Source organism: Marmota marmota, unplaced genomic scaffold (assembly GCF_001458135.2).
Source record: "Marmota marmota marmota unplaced genomic scaffold, marMar, whole genome shotgun sequence".
In the NCBI taxonomy this organism is placed as follows: domain Eukaryota; kingdom Metazoa; phylum Chordata; class Mammalia; order Rodentia; family Sciuridae; genus Marmota; species Marmota marmota.
This window is the reverse complement of record NW_025999932.1, coordinates 32,010,429-32,027,486: the sequence shown is the minus strand read 5'-3', so window position 1 is coordinate 32,027,486 and position 17,058 is coordinate 32,010,429. Positions and strand designations below refer to the sequence as shown.

Here is a 17,058-nt window from a genome sequence, read left to right as displayed (position 1 = left end):
CAGTAAAGATTAGCCCACGGCCTCTGAGGTTCGAAAGTCTGCTCGGATCATTATTCTGGCAAAATGTGCAGAATAATTTGTATGGGACAAAGACCAGAACATTATTCCCCGCCAGCAGAGGCCACAGCAGCAGTCATCTGACCCCTCACCTCCTTCACAGCACATGTGTGAACTTAAATAAATGTCCAAGCAAATAAACAAAAACCATCTTGACAACTTTTGTTTTGTGAATTTTTGAGTGAGCTGTTTCTCGCCTCCTGGCTGAAATGACTGGTTAGCTGCTTAAAATTGACAAAATGACCGAACCAAATCAGATGGAGGTGGTTTCCCACCTTTTCAACAGGACTGATGGCTGAAGAAGCCTCGCTGGATTTCTATAGATGTCTGAAAAAGACCAGAGCATCTGTCCAAGTCTTCTTTCCAGTAATTTTAGAACTCATCAAATAAAAACCCATTAATGTTTCACTTTTTGGACTGGAATGGATGGAAGCCTCTCCGAGCCAGGAAAAAAAATAAAGTCTGGCTGGGGAGACTCCGGCCTCAATCTTGGCCATCCCTCGGGAACCAACTGTGTTACAAGAGAAAAAGATCAGGCTCTCGGTCATGCTCAACCCCACTACTGCAGGTCTGTACACTAAAAATAAACATCATTAACCTTCCTTCATGACATCTCCTGCCCCATCTCCATAAATCCTTCTCTTTTAGAAACTCAGGCTTATTGGACCCAGTGCATTTACTAAAACTTGTCTCCTCTCATGAGTCATGAAACCATTTTTTATAAACCATATGGAAAAATGCAGTAAACTTGCATTCAGTCATTCCTGGCCTATATGACAATGAATTGTTCCATTTCCCTTCTAATTTTATTTCAACAAATATAGCTAGTAGAGGATTCCAAAATCAGCATTCTATATCTGAGAGACCAAAAGAAATATATTCTATTTTGGAATATTTGAAAGTACCAGGATTATTTCTTCAAAACTCTACTCCACTCAGCCTTAAAATGTACATTTTTCAAAATCTGATTTCCACTCAAGTTATTAGGACTACATCGAATAGAAAGCTAATGCAATCATGTGGAGCCACATATCATATAACTAATGAAATAATTGTTTATGGTTATTCTTCAGGTTAATAAGAAGAAATAGGAATTATAGGTGGTCATTGGTATCATAGTGATCTTGGTGCTTTGGAATACACTATACATGGGCTTTATAGTAGAGAACTATACAAGCAAGGGCGTCTGTTGTTCCTCACTATCTTCTTCTTTTTTTCTTTGCAATATAACATCTATACAACTTTATAGGGTACATTATGGTAATTTAGTACATATATACCATGTATAATAAGCATTTTCACCTCTTCAAACATTAATCATTTTATGTATTGAGAATTACATATACTCTTCTAGTCATTTTGAAATAAATCATACACTGTTTTAACCTTTGCTTACCCTACTGTGCTAAATAAAAGCCACATTTAATTCTTCCTCTCTAACTGTATTTTGGTGTCTCTTATTGAACTTTCTTTCCCTCATCCCCTTCCCTTCCAGGTCTCTAATGACCATTATTCCATTTTATTCTAGCTATAAGACTGGCTTATTTCCACATATGAGTAAGGAAGCGTGGTATTTGTCTTCTGTATCTAACTGACTTCGTTTAACATAACGACCTCTAGTTCCATTCAGGTTGCAGTAAATGACAAGATTTCATCCTTTATATGGCTGAATGGTTTTCCTCTGTATATAAACACCATGTTTTCCTTATCCATTCATCTACTGAAGGTCATCTGCGTTGACTTCATGCTTTAGCTATTGTAAATAGTGCTATCATAAACATGGGAGTGCAAGTATCTTTTTGGTACAATCATTTCATGCCCATTGGGTATACACCCAGGAATGGAGTTGCTGAACCATATGGCAGTTCTTAGCTTTTTGAGGAAAATCCATATTCTTTTCTATAATGGCTATGCTCATTTATATTCCTACCAACAATATATAAATGTTCCTCCATTTTTTTTGGTATTCTTGCCATTATTTGATTTTTTTTGTCTTTTTGATAATAGGCACTATAACTGGTATGAGATAATATTTTATTATAATTTTGATTTGCATTTTCCTAGTGATTAGTGAGATTAAGCATTTTTTCATGTATGTTTTGGCCATTTGTATGTCTTCTTTTCATGAGTGTCTTCTTTTTAATTGCACTATTTGCTTTTTTTGGTGTTTAGCATTTGGAGTTATTAATCTATTGTCAAATGACTTTGAAAATATTTTCTCCCATTCTGTGGTCTGTCCCTGAAGTCTGTCAATTATTCTTTTTGACTATTTTTTCTTTTGTTGCCTGTACTATGGGATCATATCTTTTTTAAAAAAATCAATGTCTGTACCATTCTCAAACTATTTCTCCTATATTTTCATAGCTTCAGGTTTTACATGTAGGTCTTTGACCAATTTGAGTTTATTTTTGCATGTACATATCCAATACTGTCTGCAACCAGTTGTTGAAGAGGCTGCTTATCTCTGCTTTATATTGTTGGCATCTTTGCAAAAATCAGTTGGCTGTTTAAAGATGGATTCATTTCTGGAATCTCTATTCTGTTCCATTGGGTCTTGTGTCTGTTTTTAGGCTACTACTGTGCTTCTTGGTTACTACAGCTGTGTAGTATGTTTTGAAGTCAGATATTGTGAGGCCTCTAGCATTGCCCCCACCAGCTAAGCCCCAGCCTTGGGATTGTTCTGACTCATCTAGGTCTTTTGTGGTCCTAAATGAATTTTAGAAACTTTTTTTCTATTTCTGTGAGAAAAGTCATTGGTACAAATCTATAGAGCACTTTGGGAAGTATGGCCACTTTAACAATTAAAAATTAACTCTTTTGATCCATGAATTCAGGATATCTGCCCACCTGTGTGTATGTGTCCCCTATAATTTATCCCATCAGTGTCAATAATTTCCAAAGATCTTTTACTTCCTTGGTTCAATCTGTTTCAAAATAATACTTCATAGCTATTTTGAAAGAGATCACTTTCTTAATTTCTTATTTAGCAAGTTCTTTCTTGTATAAAAATGCTACTGTGTTGTATATTGACTTCATATGCTATAACTTTTCTGAATCCATTCACTGATGGAGCATTCAAGATTTTCTACGTAGAAATTATCTGCAAATATGAATAAACATCTTTCTTTCCAATTATGATACCCTTTCTTTCTCTTGCCTAACTATTCTAGATTTCCAGTAGTTTATGAAATAGGAGCAGCAAAAGTGACTATCCCTGTGTTTTTCTCCATCATGGAGGAAACTCCCCCAACTTTTTACCTCACTCAGTGTGATAGTGATTGAGTGTTGGTAATACATAGCCTTTAGTATTGTTTGTTGTTTTGGTTTTTTGATACTAGGGATTGAACCCAGGGGTGCTAAACTACTGAGCAACATCCCCATTCCTTTGTAATTTTTATCTCGAAACAGGGTCTCACTAAGTTGTGCATCTGGCCTCGAACTTGCCTGGCTCCCAAGTCGCTGGGATTATAAGTGTGTGCCGGCATTCCCAGCTAGCCTTTTGTATTTGGGGGTATATTTTTTCTATACCTAATTGGTTGAGAGTTTTAACATGTTGAACCTTAACGAATAGTTTTTCTGCATCTATTGAAATGACCATATGGTTTTTAGCCTTCATTTCATTGATGCATCGTATCAGCTTATTGATTTACTCATGTTGAACCATCTTGCATCCCTAAGATTTATACCACTTGATCATGATGTATGATTTTTTTGAAGTACGATGAATTTGGTTTATTAGAATTTTTGCCCTGTTCATCAGGTATTTAGTCTGTAATTTTCTTTTGTTGTTATTATCTTTGGTTTGGGGATCAGATCATATACTGGCATAATAAAAAGAGTTTGGAGAGTTCCTTCCATTTTAATCTTTTATAACACTTTAAGAAGAATTATAATTCTTCTTTATGTTTTGTGGAACTCAGGAGAAAAGCCATCAAGTCCTAGTCATTTTTTTAAGATGAAGATTTTTAATTGCTATTAATCTCATTACTTGTTATTGGCATGTTCAGATTTTCTATTTCTTCTTGTTTCAATTTTGGCAGATTGCATGCATTGTTATTAAAATTGTTCTAGGGCTGGGGATGTGGCTCAAGCGGTAGCGCGCTCGCCTGGCATGCGAGTGGCCCGGGTTCGATCCTCAGCACCACATACAAACAAAGATGTTGTGTCTGCCAAATACTAAAATAAATAAATAAATATTAAAAAATTCTCTTTCTCTCACTCTCTCTTTTAAAATAAATAATAAGTAAATAAAATTCTTCTAGTGATTTCTAGTGATCCTTTGTATTTCTGTGGTATCTGTTGCAATATTTCCTTTTTGATCTCTGATTTTATCTGTTTGGGTCTTCTCTCTTTTTTTCCCTTGTTAGTCTTGGTTGCTAATTTTGTTTAGGCTTTTGAAAAAAACAATTCTTTGTTTCATTGATTTTTTTTTATTTTTAGCTTTGGTTTTATCTATGCTCTGATTTTTATTATTTCTTACTTTTTATTAATTTTGTATATGGTTTGTTTTTACTTTTTTAGGTCACTGAGGTACACTGTTGTTTATTAGCGATCATTCTATTTTTCTTTGTTTTATGCATTTATTGTTATACATATCCCATTCCATACTGTATTCCACAGACTTACATGTTGTATTTTCATTTTAATCTGTTTTTGGAATTTTCCCTTTGAATTTCTTCAATTAACCATTTGTCATTTAGGAGCACGCTATTCAATTTCCATGTATTTGTATACTTTCCATTCTTCTTGTTTGTTGAGAGCAACAGCCGAGTAGGAATGGCCCCTGGCATTTTGCCAGAAGTGGTGGTTGAGAGGTGAGCCAGCAAGCCGTTAAGATGATGACTTTTGAGTTCTCACAGAGTTCCCGTTGAGTTGTTGAATTCCGGTTGAGCTCGGGAGGGGATTCCTGAAGAGTTCGTGTTGGTGGGTGGAGTTCCAGTGGAGGGAGTTCCAGTTGATGTGTGGTCACTAGAAGGACCACATGGGTGGTGTTCGGGGGAGTTTGGAAATAAAGTTTGTTCCTGCTTGAGTGGCTCGTGATTTGTGCCCAGCCAGACTGCAGCACTTGTTGATGTATAGCTTTATTATCTTGTGGTCTGAGAAGATACATGATATGATTTCAGTTTTTAAAAATTTATTGAGACTCACTGGTGGCTTAACTTATGCCCTATGCTGGACAATGTTTCATGTGCTGATGAGAAGAATGTGTACTCTGCTGCTATTGGAAGAAATGTTCTATAAATGTCTATTGGGTTCCCTTTCTTTATATGCTGGATCAGCTCAGATGTTTCTTTGTTGATTTTCTATCTGGATGATCTATCCATTGAGGAATGTAGAACCCTGAAGTCCCTCACTGTTATTGTATTGGAGTCTATCTCTTCCTTTAGATCTAATAATATTTGCTTGTATTTGAGAGGTTCAATATTAGGGGGATATATACATATATATATCTTAATTTGCTGTCTTTTTAATGGTATAGATATGTGGTATCTCCAAAAGCTCATGTGTATGACAATGCTAGAGAGTTTAAAGGTGAAATGATTGGGTTATGAGAGGTTTAACCTAATCTGTGCATTAATCCCCTGGTAGGGATTTAACTTGGTGGTATAGACAGGGTGTGTCTAGAGGAGATGAGTTCATGGGGATATGCCCTTGGGGTTTATATTTTGTTCTGGTGAGGAGAGCACTCTCTCTTGACTTTTTGGTGTGATATCCTGAGCCTCTTTTTTCCACTTCACTATTCCACTATGATTTGGCTATCTCACCTCAAGCCTCTAAGAATAGTGCCAGATATCTATGGCCAGGATCTCTGAAGCCCTGAGTCTCAAAATAAACTTTTCCTCCTCTAAAATAATTCTTGTCAGGCCATTTGGTCATAGCAATAAAAAAGCTGACTATTGAAGGGCATCTAGGTTGGTTCCACAGTCTTGCTATTGTGAACTGTGCTGCTATGAACATCGATGTAGCAGTGTCCCTGTAGCATGCTCTTTTTAGGTCTTTAGGGAATAGCTGGGTCAAATGGTGGTTCCATTCCCAGCTTTCCAAGAAATCTCCATACTGCTTTCCAAATTGGCTGCACCAATTTGCAGTCCCACCAGCAATGTACAAGTGTACCCTTTTCCCCACATCCTCGCCAGCACTTGTTGTTGTTTGACTTCATAATGGCTGCCAATCTTACTGGAGTGAGATGGTATCTTAGGGTGGTTTTGATTTGCATTTCTCTGACAGCTAGAGATGGTGAGCATTTTTTCATGTACTTGTTGATTGACTGTATGTCCTCCTCTGAGAAGTGTCTGTTCAGGTCCTTGGCCCATTTGTTGATTGGGTTGTTTGTTCTCTTATTGTCTAATTTTTTGAGTTCTTTGTATACTCTGGATATTAGGGCTCTATCTGAAGTGTGAGGAGTAAAGATTTGTTCCCAGGGTGTAGGCTCCCTATTTACCTCTCTTATTGTTTCTTTTGCTGAGAAAAAACTTTTTAGTTTGAGTAAGTCCCATTTGTTGATTCTAGTTATTAACTTTTGTGCTATGGGTGTCCTATTGAGGAATTTGGAGCCCGACCCCACAGTATGTAGATCGTAGCCAACTTTTTCTTCTATCAGACGGCGTGTCTCTGATTTGATATCAAGCTCCTTGATCCATTTTGAATTAACTTTTGTGCATGGCGAGAGAAAGGGATTCAGTTTCATTTTGTTGCATATGGATTTCCAGTTTTCCCAGCACCATTTGTTGAAGATGCTATCCTTCCTCCATTGCATGCTTTTAGCCCCTTTATCAAATATAAGATAGTTGTAGTTTTGTGGATTGGTTTCTGTGTCCTCTATTCTGTACCATTGGTCCACCCGCCTGTTTTGGTACCAGTACCATGCTGTTTTTGTTACTATTGCTCTGTAGTATAGTTTGAAGTCTGGTATCGCTATACCGCCTGATTCACACTTCCTGCTTAGCATTGTTTTTGCTATTCTGGGTCATTTATTTTTCCATATGAATTTCATGATTGCTTTCTCTATTTCTACAAGAAATGCCATTGGGAGTTCATAACCCACTTGAATCAAAGTGTGGAATATGATATGTCAAGAAATTTGTAATGTTTTGAACAACCCACAATAAAAAATTTTTAAAAAAAGCTGACTAAAACAGTCTTCTTGTTGAATTAATCTCTTTTATCAATATAAAAGGATCACTAGATGTCTGTTTCTCTCTCTCATACACACACACACACACACACACACATACACACACACAGTCATTCAATGTATTTTGATTGGTGAATTTATCCATTTACATTCAAGATTATAATGATCAATATGAACTTCCTGCTGTCACTCTGCTAATTGTATTCTGCATATTTTTTACTTACATCTACAACTTATTATTTTGTAATTTGGTAGTTCTATGTTATGTTAAGGTTTGATTCTCTTTCATGTATCTGTTCTTCTAGGGAGTAGTGTTTATTAATACAGTTTCATGATGTAGTTTTCATCCTTTCATTTAAGGTGCAAGACTCCCTTGAATATTTCTTATACAACTGGGTTTTGGTGATGAACTCCCTCAGTTTCTGCTTATTTGGGAAGGACTTAATTTCATCTTCATTTTTAAAGAATTTTGGGGGGCACAGTATTCTCAGCAACTTTTTTTTCTCTTTCAGTACATGAAAGAATATTTCATCCATGTTATTCCAGCCTGTAAGGTTTCTGCTGAGAAATCTACTATAAGTCAACTAACAGTCCCTTATACATGACTTTTATGATTTTCTCTTGTTGTTGTTCAGAATTCTCTTTTTCTTGTACTATTTAATTTTTTTAATTGATTTGATTAATTAGACTGGATAAAGAAAATGTAGTATATATACTCAATGGAATATTACTCAGCTTTAAAGAAGAGTAAAATTATGGCATTTGCCAGTAAATGGTTGGGGTTGGAGAATATCATGCTAAGTGAAATAAGCCAATCCCACAAAACCAAAGGCCAACTCTATTTTTTTTTTCTTGTACTTTTGAAATTTGAACATAATATGTTTTGGTGAAGGTCTGTTCTAATTGAATCTATTTGGGGTCCTTTGTGCTTCTTCTATATGGATGTCTATATTTCTTTGAAGATTGGGGAAGCTTTGGCTATTTATGAAATAAAATATTTTTATTAAATAAAATAATAATAATCAATGCCTTTCCTCCTTTCTTCACCTTCTGGAATTCCCACAATGCAATTTTTTTCTGAATGGTGTCCCATAGGTCTTGAAAGTTTCATTCATTCTTTTGAAATCTTCTCTTTCTTTCTCTTTTTCTCTCTCTTGCTCTCATCTTCTCTTTCACTCCCTCTTGCTCTTGTAAGCCTATCCTCAAGTCCAGTAACTTTCCTTCTGCTTGTTCTAGTGGTTATAGAAGTCCTCTATTATATTTTTCATATCAGTGGTTGAAATTTTTAGTCCCAAGATCTCTGGTTCTTTTTTATAATTTCTATCTTTCCTGTGAATTTATCAATTATATCCTGTCTTGTTTTTCTTATTTATTTTTATTGTTTGTTCGTATTTTCTTGTATCTCACTTAGCTTACTCAGGATTACTATTTTAAATTCTCTTTCAGACTTCTCATAGATTTCCTTCAAAATGAGATATATATTTCTGGGGAATTATTGTTTTCCTTTGGAAGTCATTCTATTCATGGTTCTTTTGTCTTAAATGGATTTCTCTTCACCTAGTGTAGCATTAATTCATTCCAATTTTATGAAATAGGTTTTTTGGGGGAATTTCTTAATTTTATGGCTTATAGTATGTCTCTTGGATGGGTACTTTGGTTTTGGATAGAGTAGAACTCAATAGCATAGTCTCTGTGATTTCTTCTTCTTGATTGTCAGCAGGGTCTATGAGGGCGTCAATATTCTAGATTGAAGCAGTTAATAAAGGTAGGTGTATAACTTTTCAGTAGACATAGGTTTCCAAAAGTGTATGTCCTGAGGCTTCACAGAATTAAGCCCTAATGGCACTGAAATTTGTGAAGGCAGTTTCCACAGTTTGGGTGGGATAGCATGGAAAGGACTGTCCCCAAGTCCTTTTAGGCCAAGCCCAGATGATATCAAGGGAAACAACACAAGAAGCCATGGTCCCAGAGTCATAGGCTGTGAGGAGATTTTGTTTTAGGATTTTCAGGATAAATGGTGTAAGTACCTGAGCCTGTGGTATCAGAAGTCAAAATTTTGGAGCCACAGGATGGAAAAGGGCCTTTCCCAGATGCTGCTGGATAAGTACAAGTGGTCGCAGAGACCATGGCATTAATAACCATGGACTTGAGATTTTGGAACAAAAAAGAGACCTTTCCTAGGTCCCATAGGTCAATTGAAATTGATCATAAATATAGCACTATTAGCCACTTATGTGTACCTGTGGAATCCATACACCTTCCCCAGTTCTCAGAGGACATATACAAGTGGTACCATGGGTTTTGGCATCAGTGCTGTGGTCCAAAGTCCATGGTCTATGAAGAGACTCCCTCCGTCTCCCAGGGCATGTGCAGGAATCATTTGGGGTTTAGGTGCTGTTATCCATTCTCTTGTAGGTATAGAACATATGGCTTTGCTATCTGCACTCCTGAAGCTCCAGGGCATGAATGAAAATGTCCTCAGGACAGGACAGGCAAGCTCTGTTGGAGAAAAGGTTTGTGCCATTAGTAGTTACAGTCCTGGAGCTGAAGACAACGAATGAGCCCTCCTCCCTGATCCTCAGGGACAAGTCTGAATGAAGCTAAGGCTGTTTGTACCTATAGCTGCCATCCTGAGGCTGAGGCCTGAGAAGAAGATTTACCCTAGTTCCCATCAGGTAAACACAGGTACAAGAGGGTTGAGGGTCACTGGTAGCTGCATTCCTGGAACATTTACATTCACAGCCCCCAATGAACAGGCGATAGTGAAGGTGGGACTTTACAATAGTGACAAGTACCAAAATTGTGAGCTGGGAGACCTTCCCTAGGTCCTACAGGGAAAACATGAGTGGTACTCAGGCTTGGGACAACAGTTACCTCTAGTCCTGCTCACTAGCTACTGTTAAGATACCCTACTCTGCCTTTTTACACCATATTCATATTCATTCTACTACCATCAGTCTCACCTCGCTGCTTTTCAAATCCATCAAAAAATAGCCTTGCCTCATCACAATTGCCCTTATGCTGCCCTCTGACCAGCACATTCTTCACTCAGATATAAATGTGTCTCTTTACACTAAATTATTTCTTCACCTTACCAAATCTCTCTATATAAAACAACAATGCTTCAAATCACTCTCAATCTCTTTGTACTGCTAGATTATGATTCTTATCTCTGACTACCACTTAAGATAACACATTTGTAAATGCATCATTTATTTGTTTTCTGTTCTTTCACACTGTAGCAGAAACCCTAGGATCATAGGTACTTTTTCTAGGATGATGCCCGATAGGATTCTGGAAACTAAACAAGAGTCATGGCAATCTTCCTTAGTCATCTTGAATCGCATGTCTAAGTTTGGCACAAATAATTTTCAGTGGTTACTCAATAAAGATCCAGTAAGTGAATCAACAAACTTATTTTTAAAACAAACCAATTAAGGTGGCAGTTGAAGCATTAGGACTAGATGAGTTTTCACAGACCTAACTCAAAATAGTAGATCTTGCCTATGCAAGTAGATAGCTCAGAATCCAGGTCTAATAAATCTTAAAGCCAGAAGAGCAACTAACTCCCTCCCTTGCCAATATATGTCAGATAGCCTGGATATATGCTTTCCACAAAGTAATGCTCTCATTTATCTTGCAACAGACCAAAAATTACAGTGCCTTAATGATTTTGCCAGCATAGTCTGAGTTTTCGGAGTCCGGTTTGCTAGCATCCTCTGACAATAGCTGAGAAGTCATATTTTCATGCAAAATATCCTGCCTTGACAAAAAGCAGTAGAAACCTTTTCTTTCTTTACATAATCTACTACTTTTTGGTCTCTGAAGGTCATGCTGCATTCACCTTATTGTAATCACCTCAAAACATGCAGCTTGGTTATTCGGTTATTCATTTGAAGTAAACATTGTATTAAAAACATAACAAAAGAAAGTGCCAAATCCTATTTCCAAGATACACATGAGTGTCTAGAACAGTACCGTAACTTCCTCTATTCACACTCTGTTATGTTCTCTGAGCAAAAGTTCTGAGGAAGAAGATTTCATGTTTAAAAACAGGTTGAGCAAAAAAAAAAAATGCCTCAACAATATAGTAATAATAATCTAAACTGATTCTTACCTGCCAACAAAAGTTTTAGGTTCTCTTGCTATCTGAAAATATGTGTCAATGAAAAAATAAATTTTCATGAAAAAATATGCATAACTCTCTGAAATTTATTTTGCTTTGTTATAAGTAATGATCCACAGAACCACAATTGCTTCCTACAAATTGGGGTAGGGTTACTTGTCAGAGAATTTTGACACTTAATTTTCCCTGCAGTGATCTCTGCTGTGTGCTCAAGCATATTTATAAAAGAAAACTTTTATTTAGTCCAATTTCCTTGAGCAGTGAGTTATATGACTAGAGTTGAATAGCCACTGTAATATTCAATCAGCCTTTACCTTTAGAAACTTTGGAATATCTATCCACTACCACTATAACATGTCAAAACTATTTGTTTTTAGTGTTTTCGTTTTGTTTTTCAGTACTGGAGGTTGAATTTATGGGCACTCTACCACTGAGGTACACCCCTAGCACTTTTTATTTTTATTTTGAGACAGAGTCTCACTAAGTTGCTTCGGATCTCACTAAATTGCTGAAGCTGGCTTTGAATATGTGATCCTCCTGCCTCAGCCCCCTGAGTCACTAGGATTACAATGTGTGCCACCACTCCAGATTTAGTTTTGTTTTTAATTGACACATACTAATTGTCAAAAACAATTTTAAAGAGTTAACAGATCACAAAATATTTATCTTCAGCTTTAATTTTATATACACATTCCCCAATACCTTTTTGGTATGCTTTATAGCTACTCACACACAGATGCACACATGTACAAAACATACTCAAAAATACAGCCCAGCAGGAGGAATTTAATATGGTGTCCTTAGCCCCTGAGTACAGTGATGATCCATAAACATACACATTGCTCAAGCAGGTCAAAGGCTTTCTCTAGAAGTGAACTGAAATTAAATAAATTAAAAATCAACTGAAGACTTTTAAAAATGAATTAAAAACTAGTGATTATGATCATTTAGAGCAAACAGAAATTAGGGTAAGTACTTACCATCTGTCTCACTTGACTGACAGCCAATCCCTCCAGCATTTCTCAGGAAATTGGACTGCTAAATCTGTAATGAATAAATGATTGTAAAATGATTTTATTTTTGTAGATGGTGCTTATTTATACCAACCGTTGTTGTTGCAACTTGAAACATAAATACATTCTAGTGTAACTCATAATCCTTTCAAAATACTTCAGCCAAATGCTGTTTTCCTTTTAACAACAGGAAATTATTTCCATGACACAGTTACAGGTAATACATTGGGTAGATCCTACTTACATAGGCTGAATTTTCATTCCTTCCTGAAACCAGGAAATGTACGTTTTTATAACTATGATTGTTAGTAAACATTTTGCTTGGTTGGCCTGGATAGTATAAGTCTGTTCTTGAGACAAATGATACATCTATAGCTTCAGATTTACAAGTCCCTGAGAGACAAGGAAAGTTCTCATTCTGTCTCAAAGCAGGATTCAGGTCTCCTCTGAATGTCTTCATTTGTCCTGTTTCCTGCCTGTTCTTCACCCAGACCCAATGACGAATGCTTCCATTTTACTCCCCCTCCCTCTTCCTTTATGTCCAGTAACTTGATTCTGTTGAGATGATGGATCAATCATATTCCTGCACTTGACTTCCGCTCCACAATACAAAGTGTCTATCACCTAAAGCAGTCACCTCCTGCCACTCCGGCCTCTACCTTATGTCAAGTGCAGCAGATCACCAATACACATTCACCTCTGCTCTAGGGCTCTGGGAATTTACTTATTTTCGAAGAAAATTTTTCAAATTTCAAATTCATTAATGTTATCATCTGTGTCTATCATCTCCTTTAACCTATTCTCATACAACCCTGTTTCTGCTAAAGCGGTCACCCACCGGTATGTCTTGCCCTGTCCTGTGGCCCCAGGATACCATCCTGTGAAAAAATGTTTAGAACTATTAGTGATATAGATAAATGTTTTACTATTTATGCTATAAAATTTCAATTTAGGACTCTCCTTGTCTGTGTATTTTAAATAAATAATTAAAACAGGTGACTTTTCTCTCAATCTTTATGACAAAATTTCAGAGCTGAAATTCAAACACAAATCTTCCCTAGGACATCATTTGTCCCATGGCCCTGGGGATAGTTGAGTAACCATTTATTCATCAATTAACAACTTGCCTTAGGTTAGTAAAAACAAATGATGTAAAAAATAAGCAGTTTTGTTTTAGCTTAGATTGGATCAAGGATATTAATAAGGATTCTTTTGAATATATATGTTCACAGTCACACATATATTTATTTATACTCACACTCATATTCATCTTATACAGGAACTTTGCTATTTAATCAAAACTCTTCAACATAAAGAAAGTAAAGTGGACCTAGGAGGGGCTTTTCTGATTGGCAGAGGCAAACAGTATTATTTGTTTCTATAGAGATACCCAGTTGGAGAATTTGAACAAGTTGATTTTCTGTTTTCAAAGTTAATTACTCCACACTTCCTCTTCTCTTTAAATCTTTAAATTGAACATGTTGACTAAGTAAGTTTAATACCCTACAAGGATAATTATTCATTTAAGACTTTAGATAATTACTTTGTATTTTTAACTTTCTGGAAAAGGCAGTAATACAATGACAAAGGAAATGAGGCAGACTTCTTATTAAGTTCTGGATTCTTAGAAGCCTCAATATTAGAAAATTGTAAATAAAAGCTTGGATCTGGGCATCTTACGAATACGAAATTGTGCAAAACAGTATTATAATATATGTATATACCTAATTCATATATACATGTATACCTACATGTCAACTTTCATTTGCAAGCCATTGACATGAATTCTAAACAAATTCTATGTACTGACATTTGATTTCTACAAACTTAAAAAGTCCTCAATAGTAATGCATTGATTTAGCATTATTATCAAAATTAGCATTGTTTATTTAACATCTGCCAGTCACTACATGTTTTATATAGAATATCTCAATTCTCATAAAAATCCCTAAGAGGTTTTAAAAATGCTATCATCTTCATTTCACACATGGGCAAACTTGGGCTCAGTAAGATTAAACAACTTGCCTATGGTGACATAACTGACAAGAAATTCACTCTCAGACTTCCTAATTCAAAGCCCTTGTGCCATAGATGGGATGCCTCTGTCATATTATTTCCAAGATCCTACTAATTACAAAACAAAACTAAGACACGATGAAACTCTTGATTTAAATAGGATGAGAACAGGAGTCTATGGTTTCTATTGGTAGCTTTGTGTAAAGAAGATTTTGGAGAATGCTAGAATGTATCACCTAGAAATCCTTTAATTCAGTGAACATAACTTCTGTAAGGTCTGGAGAACAAACATTTCAACAGAAACCCACGTACTCTAAGTAAGCCCCTATTAATCTGACCACAAGCAGGTTTTCACAGTCAATTCTACTGGGTTTACCTTCCAAATCCATTGTGTACCTTCTAATAATATCTGTAATATCTGTACAGATTCTTAGTAAAACTTTTGTAAAACTACATTTGTGAAAAATATTCTGAAAAGAGAGCAATGCATGTATTTTAAAAAATATTTCATACAAAAACAATTATTCCAGTTAAAATGAGTACTTCTCTTCAGTAGATTCTGTCATCTAAAATCCTACATGTGCACAAGTTTTGGAGACTGTTCTGGCTTCTACTTTCATTTATTTTTATAAAATTGTCATTACACTTGACTATTTGTAGTCCTGAAAAGGCAAATATATACCAAATTCTTATATTCCAACTTTAGGGGCAGTTCCCAATCCACTGGATTCCCAAGAACAATAAAACACATTATCAAATACCCAATGGGAAATTATAAGTTCGGAAAGAAAAAAAAACTAAAGGATTTTTTTTAACATTCACAAACACTGCATGGCACACAAAATTCTGCATCCAAAATAAATGCTTCCATTTAAGAATAGTGACCTAATATTTATTAGAAATGCAGACCTGCCAAACCAAAAGCAAATATCATAAACTCAGAGTATGATAATGTTCACAGATGGGAAGTGAATGTAATTTGTTTCCTTGATTCTATTTTTCTATGAAAAAGAGAATATAGGTGGTTTAACTTGTTAGTGAATTACAGTCTAAACAATATCCTAAGTATATAGCTCATACAGAAAAAGAAACTATCATACAGCAATTGTGAGTATTGATACAGGAAATATGAAGGATAATTTAAATTTCTTATTTCTTTAAATTTAAGTTACAGTGCTATCATATTTTTGCTGCTTTTCTCATCACAATAATTACACATCAAGTAGAACTAACTTGCACAATTCAATTGCCTGCTTGATAGTATTTGGAGAACATTTAAAAGGAAAAGCCAGCCTATTAGTCTTCGTCTTCCTGGCTCTTGGTATTCTAACATTACCAATGACTTATAAAAATTGCCCTACCATTCTGGCCATTTTTAAAATGGCAATATTTGTAAAAGCACAAAAAGCTCCCCATACTACCTCCTTGAGGAGAAAAGGATTTCCCTCTGCCTTAAAAAGAGAAACCTAAGTTTCATCAGAAGCAATATGCTTCTTAGAAAAGAGTGTGGGATGGAATCCAATGGTAGGAGGAGGTAAATGGGGTGTTGTAGTCAATAATTTTCACAAAATTTCTCCAAAGTGCATTGTTATCTACATTTTACAGAAGAATACATGAGGTTGGAAAAAAATTCAAACCAAATCTGTCTAACCAAAATGCAGGCTTTTCAGAATAGACTGCGAAATGGTGACCTAAATATTACGCAATGTCTTTCCCTATGTGACAATAAGCTTTTATATGAGTCTGAAGTCACATAAGTGCCATTAATACTTACCAACTGAGTACTTCACTGCTTATAATATTTTAGAGAGCTCTAGGGGCTAGAAATTGAAAAGAATACAGCATTTTGATTCAGGAAGAAGGGCTAAAGTATCAGACTGTTGGTGTGTAACTTCATTGTATTAAATCTCTTTGAGCATCAGTTTCCCTCAGAGTAATCTCATAAAAGCATTTTTTGTATATTTTACTATTTTTTAAAAATCCACTAATTTATATTTCTAAAGTGTTTGTCACATCAAAGAACAAATATTGGAAATGTAAATTAAAATTCTGAATGACTTTCTCATTAATGTATTTTAAATGCATAGAACGATGAGTGTTTTAATCAGCTTTTTAACCAAAGTATATGACAAGCACAATGTAGAGGAGAAAAAGTTAAGTTTTGGCTCACAGTTTCAGGGGTCTCAGTCCATAGACTGCTGCCTCTATAGCTCTGGGCTCAAAGTGAAGCAGAACATCATGGTGGACAGGCATGGCAGAGGAAAGCAGCCCAGGACATGGCAACAGGAAGAAGAGAGAGCTCTGCTCAACAGAAATATAAACCCCAAAGGCACACCACCAGGACTTATCTCCTCCAGTCATACTTTACCTGCACAGAGTTACCATCCAATATTCCATTGGTGAATTAATCCACTGATTAGGTTACACCTCTCATAGTCTAAGTATTTTACTTTCGAAAATTCTTGTAATGTCTCACATATGAGTTTTGGGACACACTGTATATGTAAACCATAACATTCTGCCCCTGGCCCCCAAAAGCTCATGCCCATTTCACAATGCAAAACTCATTTAGACAACTTACAAGACTCCCCACAATTTTAAAAGTTTTAGCACTATCCAAAAGTACAAGTCCAAAGTCTTCTCTGAGCCTCAAGGCAAACTCTCAGGGTAAGCCCCTGTGAAAATCAGATATATATATATATATATATCTT

At 35.8% G+C, this 17,058-nt stretch overlaps 1 long non-coding RNA gene across 1 annotated transcript in view; it reads right to left on the bottom strand.

The window, feature by feature from the left end:
* Positions 1-7,180: 7,180 nt before the first annotated feature.
* Positions 7,181-17,058, bottom strand: part of LOC125615987 — a 19,433-nt gene continuing 9,555 nt past the window's right edge. The window contains exons 2-3 of the long non-coding RNA XR_007346584.1: positions 12,299-12,362; positions 7,181-9,691 (exon numbers count right to left, since the gene is read on the bottom strand). This is a non-coding gene — a long non-coding RNA (uncharacterized LOC125615987). The remainder of the gene's footprint in view (positions 9,692-12,298; positions 12,363-17,058) is intronic.